This window comes from Callorhinus ursinus, unplaced genomic scaffold (genome assembly GCF_003265705.2).
Source record: "Callorhinus ursinus isolate GAN/ISIS: 27379988/994484 unplaced genomic scaffold, GSC_fseal_2.0 scaffold11, whole genome shotgun sequence".
NCBI classification, from domain to species: Eukaryota; Metazoa; Chordata; class Mammalia; order Carnivora; family Otariidae; genus Callorhinus; species Callorhinus ursinus.
The window spans coordinates 31,050,909-31,066,413 of record NW_027397073.1 but is presented as its reverse complement, the minus strand read 5'-3'; the positions used below and the strand labels follow the sequence as shown (position 1 = coordinate 31,066,413).

The window sequence follows — 15,505 nt, the reverse complement described above, 5'->3', positions numbered from 1 at the left end:
GTCAAAAGTATCCTTGGTTCCCCAGTGAGCTAACTTGCAGTAATTCTGCCATTTGGGAAAGATTTAGAGGTACAGTTCATAATAAATGCTCAGGATTCAGTATTTCCTTTTAGTTGAATCTTCGGTCCCCTTCCATTTCAACAACTATAACCTCTTTCCCTTTGTAACATATAGCTATTCATCCTGGGTGTCTTTTCAGCTAGATATGGAATGATGCTCCTTTGTCAACCTTAACCTTCACCCAGACATGGAAGGCTGTTTCCATACTCAAACAAGCCATTTGTTAAATGTTTATTTGCCTGGGGTATAGTTGGTTCAACTTCCTGTGTTCCTGAATGTGATGTTTTTCCTTTTCAGATTGGCACTTAACTAAAATGATATTGTAGGGTAACTGCTGGAGTTTTCAAGGATCCAAGTGCCAGAGTATGTGGTCTTAAGGCAAGAGCCTGTGTCCTAGAGCCAGGGGAGCTGAACTGGATACCAGGTTCTACCCTTGGGAACTTTGCCATTTGTTAGAGAGTTCATCTGGCTCAGCCTTAGTTTCCTCATCTGTGAAATGAAAACAGTGTCTTCCCTCAGAAATGTATTAATAATTACCTGACATGATACACACAAGGTAGTTCACATAATGCCCTGCCTCGACTCATTGATCCTTTTCTGCTTCTCCTCTTTTGCTTTACTCCTTACCTACCTTTTCTCCTCTCATCTTCTCCACCTTTCATCCCTCTGACCATTTTCTATATCCTATTCTGTCTGCAATATTTTCCAGCTACCTCCACTCTTGCCAGAGAAGTCTATTGCAGAACCTATACGTGCAACACGCATTCCTGTAGACTTTTTGCTTATGTGGTCCCTTAATCATGTCTGCAATTGTCTCTCCATACCCCAAACATTATTCAAATGCTGCTCTGCCTTTAAGATTCTGCTTCAGTCTCACCTTCCCTGTGTACACTTGTCTGATGATTCAACCCAATACTCAGCTCTTTTTCTATCTCAGTTCTTACTATACTTACTGTGTGTCCTTTAAGAGTCAGTCACTCTTCTGCATGTTTTTATTTGTTTGGGTTTTGTCTACATAGTTAGACTCTAAGCCTCACTAAGATCAAATTTGTAAATGGTTTGCATTCCCTGAAGCACCTATCCTATCTGTAGACACATTATAGGTCTTAAAATATGTTAAACAATGGGTAACTAAATATTAGTCCACTTTTCCACGTTGGCCTTAACTATTTCAATATTTATATCTCTAGGTGAGAGAATTCCCCCATTCTCCTAGAAGGTTCTCACTTCATAGGCCTACTATTGCCATGTTTCTAGTTCATAATATTTAGCTAAAAAATTTTTTAAAGAATAATTTTTAAAAAAAAGAAACCTTCTGAATAAAATTTTGCCTCCTGTGTATGGCTTTAATGTTAGGGTATTATAATATCCAGTGATGCTCTGGTAAATGGTTAACACCATTTTTGTAGGAAAAGGGGGGGGGGAACAAAACAAAACAAAAAACAAAAACTTGATCTGTACTGTTTGTCAATTTCCATGGTGCAAAAAGTCCCATCATGGCTGACTTCAAGCATCTAAGAGTGATGTCACAGAGGGCAAAGTCATGCACAAAAATGTGTGTGCACATTCAGCCTCCTGAGTCACTACATACCAGCTCCAGCTCACCACTGAATATCCCACCATCTTTAAGACAGGTGACTTTCTCTGTTTTGGAATATCTTAAGACCTAGTCTCTCCAAATAGCTCTAAAACCCATTCATTCTGTAAATATCATTCCCATTGACAAAAACAAAAACAAAAATAACCCAAAAACAAAAAACAAAAACAAACAAAACAAACAAACAAAAATCCCCACAAAAAACAAAACCACACACAAACAAGAGCTATCCAGGGACGGATCTGAACTTTCCACTTTAGGAAATTTTTTTCAGAATTCTTTCCTAGACTGCTCTAATAAAGACTGACATGTTTGTCCTTCGACATGAAGAACTGAAACCTCCAGAATGAGAGTTCACCTGTAAAATACTAACATTGCTTTATCCATCTCTAATAGATGGTTCTATTTTTATGAGCATATGCTAGAGAAGTGGATTCACTGTTTCATTTTAAAAGCTGTTGGCATACAGCATTAGTTTGGTATACTTACATACCAGCAAACATTGAATTTGTCACTCCAGGTACTGGTCTTAATTACTTAAAACTCCTCCTTTCTGGGGCACCTGGGTGGCTCCATCAGATGAGTGACCAACTCTTGGTTTCCACTCAGGTCATGATGTCAGGGTCCTGAGATCAAGCCCCCCCGTTGGGCTCCTCCCCTGCTCACACTCTCTCTCTATAAAATAAAAATCTTAAAAAAAAAAAAATCCTCCTTTCCTAAATATACCTCCAGTCAACAACACTCTGATAAATGTTTTTATCTCCAGAGTGGTAGACTCCAGCATTTCCCACCATGGCTGATTTTAAGCTTCCAACATGACATCAATAAGTTAACAAAATTCCTGAAAATATATTAGTTAATTCTGGTGAGCTCAGACTCTAAGACAAAAACAGTCCAGCTTTAACACATCTTCTCCACCCCACATGTACCTATGGTGGTACCTTATGGTACTAATGCAAAGTGGGGGAGGCATCTCTTCATTAATTCTCCTATTCTATTCAATACCATACTTCTAAGGGTTGTCTAATTCAGAAAGTATACTTGAATTATGTTCAAAGGATCAAAATTCTAGTCTGGATCTTCCATAATTAGCTATGAGACTTTATGTCTATCCCTTAACCCTCTTTGGACACAGCTTCTCCAACTGAGGACGAAAGACTACAACATATGTGAGATGCCTTTCCAGCTCCAACATTCATCTTTCTGATATAAGTGTTGAGAAATGGGCTCTGCATTAATAAGCAAGTACCCGTTCTTGGCATCTGTATCAAATTTTACACATCTATAGATATTACATCTAGAACATCTTCAAAGTTTCATATAGTTTGAAAGTTTCAAAATTTCAAATAGTTTCAAACTTGCCAAAAGATGCAACTGAAGCATAAATTGTCAGTATGTATTAGTTTATCAATTCCCTCTGCAGAAAACATCTCTAACTGGCATTTTACCCATTCTACTTACTTCTGAAATCATCTTTGTAACTCTTTCCCCATCAAGACTGTTGCTTTATTTCTCCTCTGTTTTGTTTTGTTGTTGTTGTTTTGTTTCTCTCTCTTTGACACACAGTGATAAAAGCAAGACCTGGGTAATAGGTTTGATTAACTTAAAAAATTCATGCTACTAGCCACCCATCCCAGCAAATGGATCACATGCATCACAAAATATTTATATCACTGTTTCTGTCCTAAGATTATAATTCTTATATATCTGACTCTCCTTTGTTAGGCCATTCTATTATTTAACATAATGTATACTAACAGCTTCGCACACTAAAGGTTGAAATACTGGCTGTCTCTAGAGAATATGGAAAGATAATATACTTGTTTTCAGCAGAGTTAACATTACTTTATATGACCTCTGTACTTGTAACAGAGCAAACAGCAACTCTAAACTAGTGCAAATCAAGAATTCAGCTCAGGCATCTAACCTCATACTGTTCACATGTCAAATGTGAGCTCGAGCAGCAGGAAACTGGCCTGCTCTTTCTAATTACAATTATGATAAGAGTTTAGCACAAGTCTACTTAAAATCATAAAACCTTTTGGTGCAAGATTGGTGCTTTATCTCATTGTATATTCATATGATTAGGTTTATTTGACTGCTCAGAGAAAAAAATGACTCTCATTGTCCAACATATTCTTATTTAGGATGCTACGAAGAGTAACCCATGTGCAATCACACATTGTCTAGTTTTCATGCAAATAGCACAAGCATGAAAAACAAGATGATGGGAAAGGCTTTTCCTCTCCTCCCTAAAACTAATCTCTCCCTTCCAGGGAGACCACAAATCTCAGGTTCAAATAAAAAAGTCTTTAATTGGATGGAATTTCTATGCAGAAAACTAATGCTACTTGGACCAGCAGGCAAGTGCAATTCTCCATCTCGCCAGGGAACCACATTTTCCTTACTAAGCTGGGTCCCTCTTTCCCAGCACTGACAAGGCAAAAAGTGTTCCAATTAGTGAAGCTGATTTTTCTCCTATCACTCTTCTCTCGTGTGCCAGTGTGGGGTAAGGAAGGGTAGGCACGGGAAATTGCTTTAAGTCATTGATGGAAGAACCAACTGATTGATTGATATTGGGCTGAGGCAATCTTCCTGTTCACCCATTGGTTTGCCACTCATCGGGAAGCCAAGAGCACTGAAAGTAAGCCAAGCCTGTCAGATGTGCCACTGAGAACACTGTTCTTTGCGGAATATTTTTGGATGCCAGATGCCAATCATTCATGGGACTTCACCGCCCAATAAGAATTTCAGATGTGGACTTTAATTATAGTCTAGCAGAAAAAGGATGATGGAGGGAGCAGAAGCAGCTTTATTTTTAGCATACCCAGCTCTTAGCCACCACAAACCCTGTGAATCTATTTTAGGAGCTTGTCATTGTTGTTTGGTGACTTTCATCAATGTTGCTAAAAAGTATCAGGTTGACAGTTTGGGAGTCAAAGGTCTTCAACCTAGAGAAGTGGAGAGACAACAATGACCACATTTGGCAGGAGCTAAGCCCTGACGTTCTAGTGTTAATGTAGAGAACATGCTGAAGCCCGTCTAGGAGATGTAGAAAAGTTTAGATTTTAAGAATAATCAGTTGCCTTTAATAATCTGCCTGAAAATGCTTTAGGGAAGGAGGGCAAGTTTGTCAAGGAGTCTACAACCAAGCGGGAGAATAAAGTAGAAATTAAAGGAGAGAAGAGTGCTAATTTTATTAACATTTTAGTCTCTATGTGGACTATCATGGACCACATAGATTTCTGGTGAAGCAGTCATTAGTGGCTGAGGCAATCAGTAAGATAATGACATTTGTTGAGCACAAACTACATCCTAAGTAAGAAGAAACAGAGCACAAAGACTCTCTCCTCAGGACTTCCACATACGTAACTGGAGAACATGTCAACAGGTAGAAATGCATACTTCTATTATATATTAATAGTTTCACAGAAATGCTAACTGGGTTCAGAGAAACAGCAACAAATTTAGTGGTGATATTTAGGAAGTCAGCTTTAAAAAGATGGCTATGGTATATCCCACCCTGACCCTGCATATATACACACCCTAGCTAGGAGTTAGACATGAACTCTCTTTTTATACCATGCAACAGCCATCAAAAAGTAAAGACTTGATTATCTGTGAATTGGCAACCTACTGCCAAGAGGCCCCCTCAGCCCATTACCATTTTCAGAGCTCTGCATCTTGCATTTTTGAGCTTAATGTTAAAGGGCAATGAGCCTAAGACATCCTACTTAGAGGCTGCTGTTTTATTATTTATTTGTTTTTTTATTTATTTATTTATCACATTCAATGTGCTGTCTTTACATACTCCTCATCTTAAAAACCATGGTCATTACAGGCCATCAATATTTATTAGACAAATAAGGCTTGAATGATACTGCTTTGAAATTAAGGAAAATTATATCCTGAATAGATGGAGAGCCCTGGAGGAGCCTGCAATCAAATGAGAGGAGTCAAATGATTCAGCACAGGCTTCAAAACAGATATAAAGACTTCCTGTTTACTATTCATTTTCATTCAAAAACTATACATTAAACACTTACTGTATTTGATCTCTGATGTGACTTAGGTGATTTTGGGGATTTGGGGGATATAAAGTAGACACACAATGCAGTAATTGCCATCTATTATAGCATACAAGATAAAAATGCACTGCAGATGCAATTACGTATAATAAAATACCAAAAAGAAGGACTTAAGTAATATGAATTACCTAAGATCAGATCAGAAGGAGATCATTATGGGCTGAAGTATTTAGTAAAGATTTCAAAAACTCCACAGAGATAAGGCAGTTATCTAGCTAATAGCATAAAAATAAATAAATTGAAAAACTTACCCTTTTAAATAATGGACTTTTGGCCTGAATTATCTACTTCATGATTCTGGTTTGATCAGAAAAATGAGATGTTTGTACATAGATCTTGGGTAGTCACAAAAACACTGTTAATTAGATGGATTTAAGTTTAAAGCTATTTCACCATATTACAATGGTAATAGACTAAAAGGACCTCTTACTAGTATGCCTTTTCAGTGCTATGGAAGTAATACATGCAGTTCCCTTTTCTGAAAAGACCACTGTGATCTGAGGTGACCATAATGCAGAGTCCAAGTTCCACTGGCTCGCCTCCTAGCCGTGTCTGGAATAGTTCCTATTCTCATACTATGTCCATATGAAGTGGGCAAAACTACCACCATCTGTTCAAAGCAGCAAGGGACAACCCATAGCAGCAAGTCCTAATGACCTGTCTCAATCAATTCATCACAAGTATTCACTGAATTCTTGAGACGTTCAAGACAATCTTCAGAGGCATGTGGAATACAAAGAAGATTCCTGCCCTCCAAGAGCTTACTATAGAGTAGGGAATCAAGACATGCACATATAAAAAATAATTAATTGTAAACAATGTAATGAATAATAAGTCAATCTTATTTACTAACAGATATGGTAAAGGGGACCGGTTTGAGAGAAATATTTCTCCCTTTCCAAGTTCTTTAAAATTACCAGCACAGGAACACCTGGGTGGCTCAGCTGTTAAGTGTCTGCCTTCGGCTCAGGTCATGATCCCGGGGTCCTGGGATCGAGCCCCACATCGGGCTTCTCTCTCTCCCACTCTCCCTGCTTGTGTTCCCTCTCTTGCTGTGTCTCTCTCTGTCAAATAAATAAAATCTTTAAAAATAAAATAAATAAAAATAAAATAAAATAAAATAAAATGAAATAAAATAAAATAAAATTACCAGCACATTTTTTCCCCTTCTCCACATAGCAGTCAGGCAAAGGCTAGCTACAGACAGAAATCCATTTCCTGGCCACCACCCAAGTCTGCTTTCAGATTTGCTTGCCTCCTTAACCCTATACTCTGGCTATCAATAGTTAGTTCTAGAGCTCCTCAGTTTGGCAACTTATGGAAACTCTCCTTTCTGATTTAGTAAAACTGGTTTCTTCTTGACTTTCCATTTTGTACCCTCCCCTGAATTCCATACCATCCATGGATTCCATAAGAGACTATCATTTCCCCAGCCTAACAGAAGATTAAAAGCTAGGTTACCCTGGCCACTCCTGCCAAACAAAAGTAGTGTCAGAGTAACGAGAAAAGGACAATTAAAACATGCATAATGTGTCAAGGCACAGGAAGACCAAAATAAAATCACTGCCAAGCAGTCAAAAGTTCAGAGTTAGAGAAGGAAAGGATGATGTTCCTCCGACTTGATCATCTTCCAAAACGGCCAGTGAAAAGAAGCTTTAAGTCACTATCTTGAAATCCTTTTGTAAGCACTTAATGTTGAACAATGACTATTTGTTGGGTTAGTGCTCAGAGCTTGGTCACTTATCTACCCAATTGTGCTTCATTTTGTTCTATGGCTTGACTGGCCCATGCTAATAGTGTGTCTATGGTCATCAACCTGTTGCATTCTCTGCCTTTATGATTTTGACTCAGATTTACTGATTCCCATTCAAGACAAAAAGAAGTGACTTCTAGAGCACAGACAGAATTCTTAAGCATTGCAGATACTCACCTTCTCAGCTATGATGTAGCTTCTAATGAAAAGGACTGTGCCTGTGGTTCTAAGTCTTGAAAACAAAAGAAAAGTGAAATGAGAATATTTATTCTTTTACCTCCATATTTACCTTCTTCCAATGACCAAACTCTTTCATTCCTAAACCTCAGAGACTTTGAAGAATTGCTAAGAAAATTCACGGAAGAAAGGAATAGGAGAGCAAAGTAGGAAAGTGGGTTGTTTGAACGTGCTTTCAGAAGAAAAGAATCAATACTTCCCCTGACTCTCGACATCTTAAGAAAATGTGGCAGCTCAGTTATGGGTGATGGCTAAAGGACTCGCTCTATGACTCTTTTATGACCACTCAGAATGTGACTCAGGTGCTCAAAGACCAAGAAGACAGATGCTGTAAGCAATTCTAATGTGTCTGGGGACAGCTGTGGTGGCCAAGCTGTCAGCAAGGTTGATATGTTGACACAGTGTCTTAGAGTAACACCAACAGTCCTGTCTCCTAAAAACAAAGCCTTTGCAACAATTACTGGGTTATTATGTCATAACATAGAGATTCTTAAGGAAAAATCAAATATGTGAACCATTATCACTTCCTATTATTATTGTTTCAATGACTCCCAAGGTGTCCTTTGCCTTTAAAAAAAAAAAAAGCATGGACTCTAGAGCCAAAGAATCTGAATTTGTTTCTGTACGTGACATTGGGAAGAACTGAATCTCTCTTATTTGTATTTCCTCAACTAAAATGGGGATAATAAGAGGACCAGGAGCTGCCCCCAGATGCAGAGGTGAGGCAGGACGTCTGCATTCAGAGAAAGCAGCAGGTACGTTTGGCAAAACGTCATCTTCATGTCAGAACTGGAGGAGATCGAAGAAAAGAATAGCAACAACTCTATGAACAGAAAAGCGACCACTTTCTGGAAAGTAGGACCTGCGGAGAAGTGAATCTCAGGTGATATTCGGGAGGATAGACGGCAGGGGAGGGGGCCTACGTCGGCCGCTTCTGGCAAGTGATAGAGCAGCTGAGCACAAAATTGGAACTTTTAGACATCGGCTCCTCTGAGGGACGTCACTCCAGTGGCTAAGCGTGGGGTGGAACCCTCGCGGGACAGTGTGGTCTCAGGACCCTCGGGGTCACAGAAAGACCAGGGGTGCCTGAGTGCGGCAGAGCTCCCAGGTATTGGAGCAGGGAAGCCGGCTGCAGAGCCGGAGCCGAGGCGCGGGCTCTCAGCTCGGGGTTGCCATAAACTGTGATCCGCGGAACAGTCGGGCCACTTCTTCTCCAGCAGGGACCCAACAAGCGGCAGAGCCGGGGAGACTCCCCTTCCTCCCCAGGGAGGAGAAGAGCGGGAGTGCACCACAGGGATCGGCTGGGTTTGGAGACTCCACACCGAGTCGGGTGCCAGAGATAGAAATGCACGGTCACAGGCCGGGTGAGCACAGAGTGCGGCCAGAGACGGGGGAGATGGGAGTGACTGACTGCTTTTCTCTGGGGGTGCACTGAGGAGCGGGGCCCGAGTTCTCGGCTCCTCTGGGGGAAGATTGGGAGGCTGCCATTTTTACTCTCGTCCTCCAAGGCTGTAGGGAGAGCTTGCAGGGAACAAAAGCTCCCAAGAGCAAACCCAAGAAGATTACTTAGCCTGGGCGAACAATGGTGAGGCAATTCCGCCTCCCGCAAAGACATTTGGGAACCACGGCAACAGGCCCCTCCCCTAGAAGATCAGCAAGAACAGCCAGCAAAGACCAAGTTTACCGATCAATGAGAACGGCAGAACTCCAGTGCTAGGGAAATACTGCACATAGAATTCATGGCTTTATCAAAAGGAATGAGATCTTGCCATCTGCAACGACGTGGATGGAACTGGAGGATGTTATGCTGAGTGAAATAAGTCAATCAGAGAACGACATGTATCATATGACCTCACTGATATGAGGAATTCTTTTTTTTTTATTGTTATGTTAATCACCATATATTACATCATTAGTTTTTGGTGCAGTGTTCCATGATTCATTGTTTGTTCATAACACCCAGTGCTCCATGCAGAACGTGCCCTCCTCAATACCCATCACCAGGATAACCCATCCCCCTACCCCCTCCCCTCTAGAACCCTCAGTTTGTTTTTCAGAGTCCATCATCTCTCATGGTTGATATGAGGAATTCTTAATCTCAGGAAACAAAATGAGTATTGCTGGAGTGGTGGGGGTGGGAGGGAGGGGGGGCTGGGTGAGAGACACTGGGGAGGGTATGTGCTATGGTGAGCGCTGTGAATTGTGCAAGACTGTTGAATCACAGATCTGTACTTCTGAAACAAATACTGCAACATATTTTAAGAAAAAAGAAAAAGAAGAAAACAGCAGGAGGGGAAGAATGAAGGGGAGTAAGTCGGAGGGGGAGACGAACCATGAGAGACGATGGACTCTGAAAAACAAACTGAGGGTTCTAGAGGGGAGGAGGGTGGGGGGATGGGTTAGTCTGGTGACGGGTATTAAAGAGGGCACATTCTGTGTGGAGCACTGGGTGTTATGCACAAACAATGAATCATGAAACACTACATCAAGAACAAATGATGTAATGTATGGTGATTAACATAACAATAAAAAAATAAAAAAAAGAATTCATGGCTTTTTTACCATGATTCTTTAGTCTTTCCAAGTTAATATTTTTTAACTGTCTTTTTTTTTTTGAATTTTTCTTTTTCCCTTTTTGAGCCAACATCTTATCAATCCCTTTTTTAACAAAAACATTTTTATTTTTCATTTTTAGAGTCATATTCTATCCCTTCATAGTAGGTACACTTATTTTTGGAATATATATATAAGTTGTTCTCTCTTTAAAATTTTGAGATACAGTTTCTTCTAACACATCTAAATATACTCTAAATCTCTAGTGTGTGGCTTTGTTAGAGTCTCCTGCCTGATCACATTCTCTCCCCCTTTTTTTTTCTTTCCTTCTTTTTTAATCCTCTTCTTTCTTTTTTCAAACAACTTCTTATCAATTCCTTTTATAAATTTTTTATACATTTCATCTTTACACTCATATTCCATCCCTTCATTTTATCAATCCTTATTTTTTACATATATAAGTCTTTCTTTCTTTAAAATTTTGGGAGGCACTTTCTTCTAACAGACCAAAATACACCCAAAATCTAGTGTGTGGCACTGATCTATGCACCAGCCAGATCATACTGGATCATATTATTTTTTTTGTTTTGTTCTATTTTTGTTTGTTTTTATCTTTATCTTTTTCTTTCTTTTTTTTCTTTTTTCTCTTTTTTCTTTCTTTCCCTTACTTTTCCCCTGGTTTCAGGTCTTTTCTGATTTGCTTAGAGTATATTTTCTGGGGACATTGTTACCCTGTTAGGATTTTGTTATCTCATTCATCTATTCTCCTCTGGACAAAATGACAAGACGGAAAAAATCACCTCAACAAAAAAAACAAGAGGGAGCACCGTCAGCCAGGGACATACTCAATACGGACATTAGTACGATGTCGGACCTAGAGTTCAGAATCACGACTTTAAAGATACTAGCTGGGCTTGAAAAAAGCGTGGAAGTTATTAGAGAAACCCTTTCTGGAGAAATAAAAGAACTAAAATCTAACCAAGTCGAAATCAAAAAGGCTATTAAGGAAGTGCAATCAAAAATGGGGGCACTAACTGCTAGGATAAATGAGGCAGAAGAGAGATTCAGCAAAATAGAAGACCAAATGATGGAAAGTAAAAAAGCTGAGAAAAAGAGAGATAAGCAACTACTGAATCACGAGGACAGAATTCGAGAGATAAACGATACGATAAGACAAAACAACGTTAGAATCATTGGGATCCCAGAAGAAAAAGAAAGAGAGAGAGAGGGGTAGAAGGTATACTGGAGCAAATTATAACAGAGAACTTTCCTAATGTGGGGAAGGAAACAGGCATCAAAACCCAGGAGGCACAGAGAACCCCTCTCAAAATCAATAAAAATAGGTCAACACCCTGACATCTAATAGTAAAACTTACGAGTCTCAGAGACAAAGAGAAAATCCTGAAAGCAGCTCAGGAGAAGAGATAGGTAACCTACAATGGTAGAAACATTAGACTGGCAACAGACCTATCCACAGAGACCTGGCAGGCCAGAAAGGACTGGAGTCATATATTCAGAGCACTAAATGAGAAAAAAATGCAGCCAAGAATACTATATCCAGCCAGGCTGTCATTGAAAATAGAAGGAGAGATCAAAAGCTTCAAGACAAACAAAAACTAAAAGAATTTGCAAACACGAAACCAGCCCTCCAAGAAATATTGAAAGGGGTCCTCTGAGGAAAGAGAGAGCCTAAAAGCAGCATAGACCAGAAAGAAACACAGACAATATACAGTAACAGTCACCTTACAGGCAATACAATGGCACTAAATTCATATCTTTCAATAGTTACCCTGAATGTAAATAGGCTAAATGCCCCAATCAAAAGACACAGGCTATTAGACTGGATTAAAAAACAAGACCCATCGATATGCTGTCTGCAAGAGACTCATTTTAGACCCAAAGACACCCCAACATTGAAAGGGAGGGGGTGGAAAACCATTTACCATGCTAATGGATACCAAAAGAAGCGTGGGATGGCAATCCTTATATCAGACAAATTAGATTTTAAAACAAAGACTGTAATAAGAGATGAGGAAGGACACTATATCCTACTTAAAGGGTCTATCCAACAAGAAGATCTAACAATTGTAAAGATCTATGCCCCGAACATGGGAGCAGCCAATTATATAAGGCAATTAATAACAAAAGCAAAAAACACATTGACAACAATACAATAATAGTGGGGGACTTTAACAGCCTCCTCACTGAAATGGACAGATCCTCTAAGCAAAAGCTCAACAAGGAAATAAAGACTTTAAATGACACACTGGACCAAATGGACTTCACAGACATATTCAGAACATTCCATCCAAAAGCAAAGGAATACACATTCTTCTCTAGTGCCCATGGAACATTCTCCAGAATACATCACATCCTAGGTCACAAATCAGGTCTGAACCAGTACCAAAAGATTGGGATTATTCCCTGCATACTTTCAGACCACAATGCTTTGAAACTAGAACTCAGTCACAAGAGGAAAGTCAGAAAGAACTCAAATACATGGAGGCTAAAGAGCATCCTACTAAAGAATGAATGGGACAACCAGGAAATTAAAGAAGAATTAAAAAAATTCTTGGAAACCAACGAAAATGAAAACACAACTGTTCAAAACCTTTGGGATGCAGCAGAGGCAGTCCTAAGAGGAAAGTATATAGCAATACAAGACTTTCTCAAGAAACAAGAAAGGTCTCAAATACACAACGTAACCCTACACCTAAAGGAGCTAGAGAAAAAACAGCAAATAAAGCCTAAACCCAGCAGGAGAAGAGAAATAATACAGATCAGAGCAGAAATCAATGAACTAGAAACCAAAAGAACAGTAGAACAGATCAACGAAACTAGGAGCTGGTTCTTTGAACGAATTAACAAGATTGATAAACCCCTGGCCAGACTTATCAAAAAGAAAAGAGAAATGACCCAAATCAACAAAATTATGAATGAAAGAGGAGAGATCACAACCAACACCAAAGAAATACAAACAATTCTAAGAACATATTATGAGCAACTTTATGCCAGCAAATTAGATAACCTGGAAGTAATGGATGCATTCCTAGAGATGTATCAACTACCAAAATTTAACCAGGAAGAAACAGAAAACCTGAACAGACCTATAACCACTAAGGAAATTGAAGCAGTCATCAAAAATCTCCCAACAAACAAAAGCCCAGGGCCAAATGGCTTCCCAGGGGATTCTAACAAACATTTCAAGAAGAATTAATACCTATTCTTCTGAAACTGTTCCAAAAAATAGAAACGAAGGAAAACTTCCAAACTCGTTTTATGAGGCCACCATTACCTTGATCCCAAAACCAAAGATCCCATCAAAAAGGAGAATTACAGACCAATATTCTTGATGAACATGGATGCAAAAATTCTCACCAAAATACTGGCCCATAGGATCCAACAGTACATGAAAAGGATTATTCACCGCGACCAAGTGGAATTTATCCCTGGGCTGCAAGGATGGTTCAACATCCGCAAATCAATCAACGTGATACAATACATTAACAAAAGAAAGAACGAGCATCATATGATCCTCTCAATAGATGCAGAAAAAGCATTTGACAAAGTACAGCATCCTTTCTTGATCAAAACTCTTCAGAGGATAGGGATAGAGGGTACTTACCTCAAAAGCATAAAAGCCATCTATGAAAAACCCACAGCGAATATCATTCTCAATGGGGAAAAGCTGAGAGCTTTACCCCTAAGGTCAGGAATGCGGCAGGGATGTCCACTCTCACCACTGCTATTCAACATAGTATTAGAAGTCCTAGCCACAGCAATCAGACAACAAAAAGAAATCAAAGGCATCCAAATCGGCAAAGAAGTCAAACTCTCACTGTTTGCAGATGATACGATAGTTTATGTGGAAAACCCAAAAGACTCCACCCCAAAACTGCTAGAACTCATAAAGGAATTCAGTAAAGTGGCAGGATATAAAATCAATGCACAGAAATCAGTGGCATTCCTATACACCAACAACAAGACAGAAGAAAGAGAAATTAAGGAGTCGATCCCATTTACAATTGCACCCAAAACCATAAGATACCTAGGAATAAATCTAACCAAAGAGGCAAAGGATCTGTACTCAGAAAACTATAAAATACTCATGAAAGAAATTGAGGAAGACATAAAGAAATGGAAAAACATTCCATGCTCATGGATTGGAAGAACAAATATTGTGAAGATGTCAATGCTACCTAGAGCAATCTCCACATTCAATGCAATCCCCATCAAAAAACCATCCACTTTTTTCAAAGAAATGGAACAAATAATCCTAAAATTTGTATGGAACCAGAAAAGACCCTGAATAGCCAGAAGAATGTCGAAAAAGAAAAGCTGGCGGCATCACAATTCCAGACTTCCAGCTCTATTACAAAGCTGTCATCATCAAGACAGTATGGTACTGGCACAAAAACAGACACATAGATCCATGGAACAGAATAGAGAGCCCAGAAATGGACCCTCAACTCTGTGGTCAACTAATCTTCGACAAAGCAGGAAAGAATGTCCAATGGAAAAAAGACAGTCTCTTCAACAAATGGTGTTGGGAAAATTGGACAGCCACAAGCAAAAGAATGAAAATGGACCATTTCCTTACACCACACAAAAATAGACTCCAAATGGTTGAAAGACCTAAACGTGAGACAGGAGTCCATTAAAATCCTAAAAGAGAACACAGGCAGCAACCTCTTCAACCTCAGCCGCAGCAACTTCTTCCTAAAAACATCGCCAAAGGCAAGGGAAGCAAGGGCAAAAATGAACTATTGGGATTTCATCAAGATAAAAAGCTTTTGCACAGCAAAAGAAACAGTCCACAAAACCAAAAGACAACCGACAGAATGGGAGAAGATATTTGCAAATGTCATATCAGATAAAGGGCTAGTATCCAAAATCTATAAAGAACTTATCAAACTCAACACCAAAGAACAAATAATCCAATCAAGAAATAGGCAGAAGACACGAACAGACATTTTTCCAAAGAAGACATCCAAATGGCCAACAGACACATGAGAAAGTGCTCAACATCGCTCGGCATCAGGGAAATCCAAATCGAAACCTCAATGAGATACCACCTCACACCAGTCAGAATGGCTAAAATTAACAAGTCAGGAAACGACAGATGTTGGCGGGGATGCAGAGAAAGGGGAACCCTCCTACCCTATTGGTGGGAATGCAAGCTGTTGCAACCACTCTGGAAAACAGTATGGAGGTTCC

At 39.4% G+C, this 15,505-nt stretch overlaps 1 long non-coding RNA gene across 1 annotated transcript in view; it reads right to left on the bottom strand.

Moving 5' to 3' along the window:
* Positions 1–467: 467 nt before the first annotated feature.
* LOC141373734 (uncharacterized) overlaps positions 468–15,505 on the bottom strand; it is a 31,028-nt gene continuing 15,990 nt past the window's right edge. Inside the window, exon 3 of the long non-coding RNA XR_012380033.1 lies at positions 468–549. This is a non-coding gene — a long non-coding RNA (uncharacterized lncRNA). The remainder of the gene's footprint in view (positions 550–15,505) is intronic.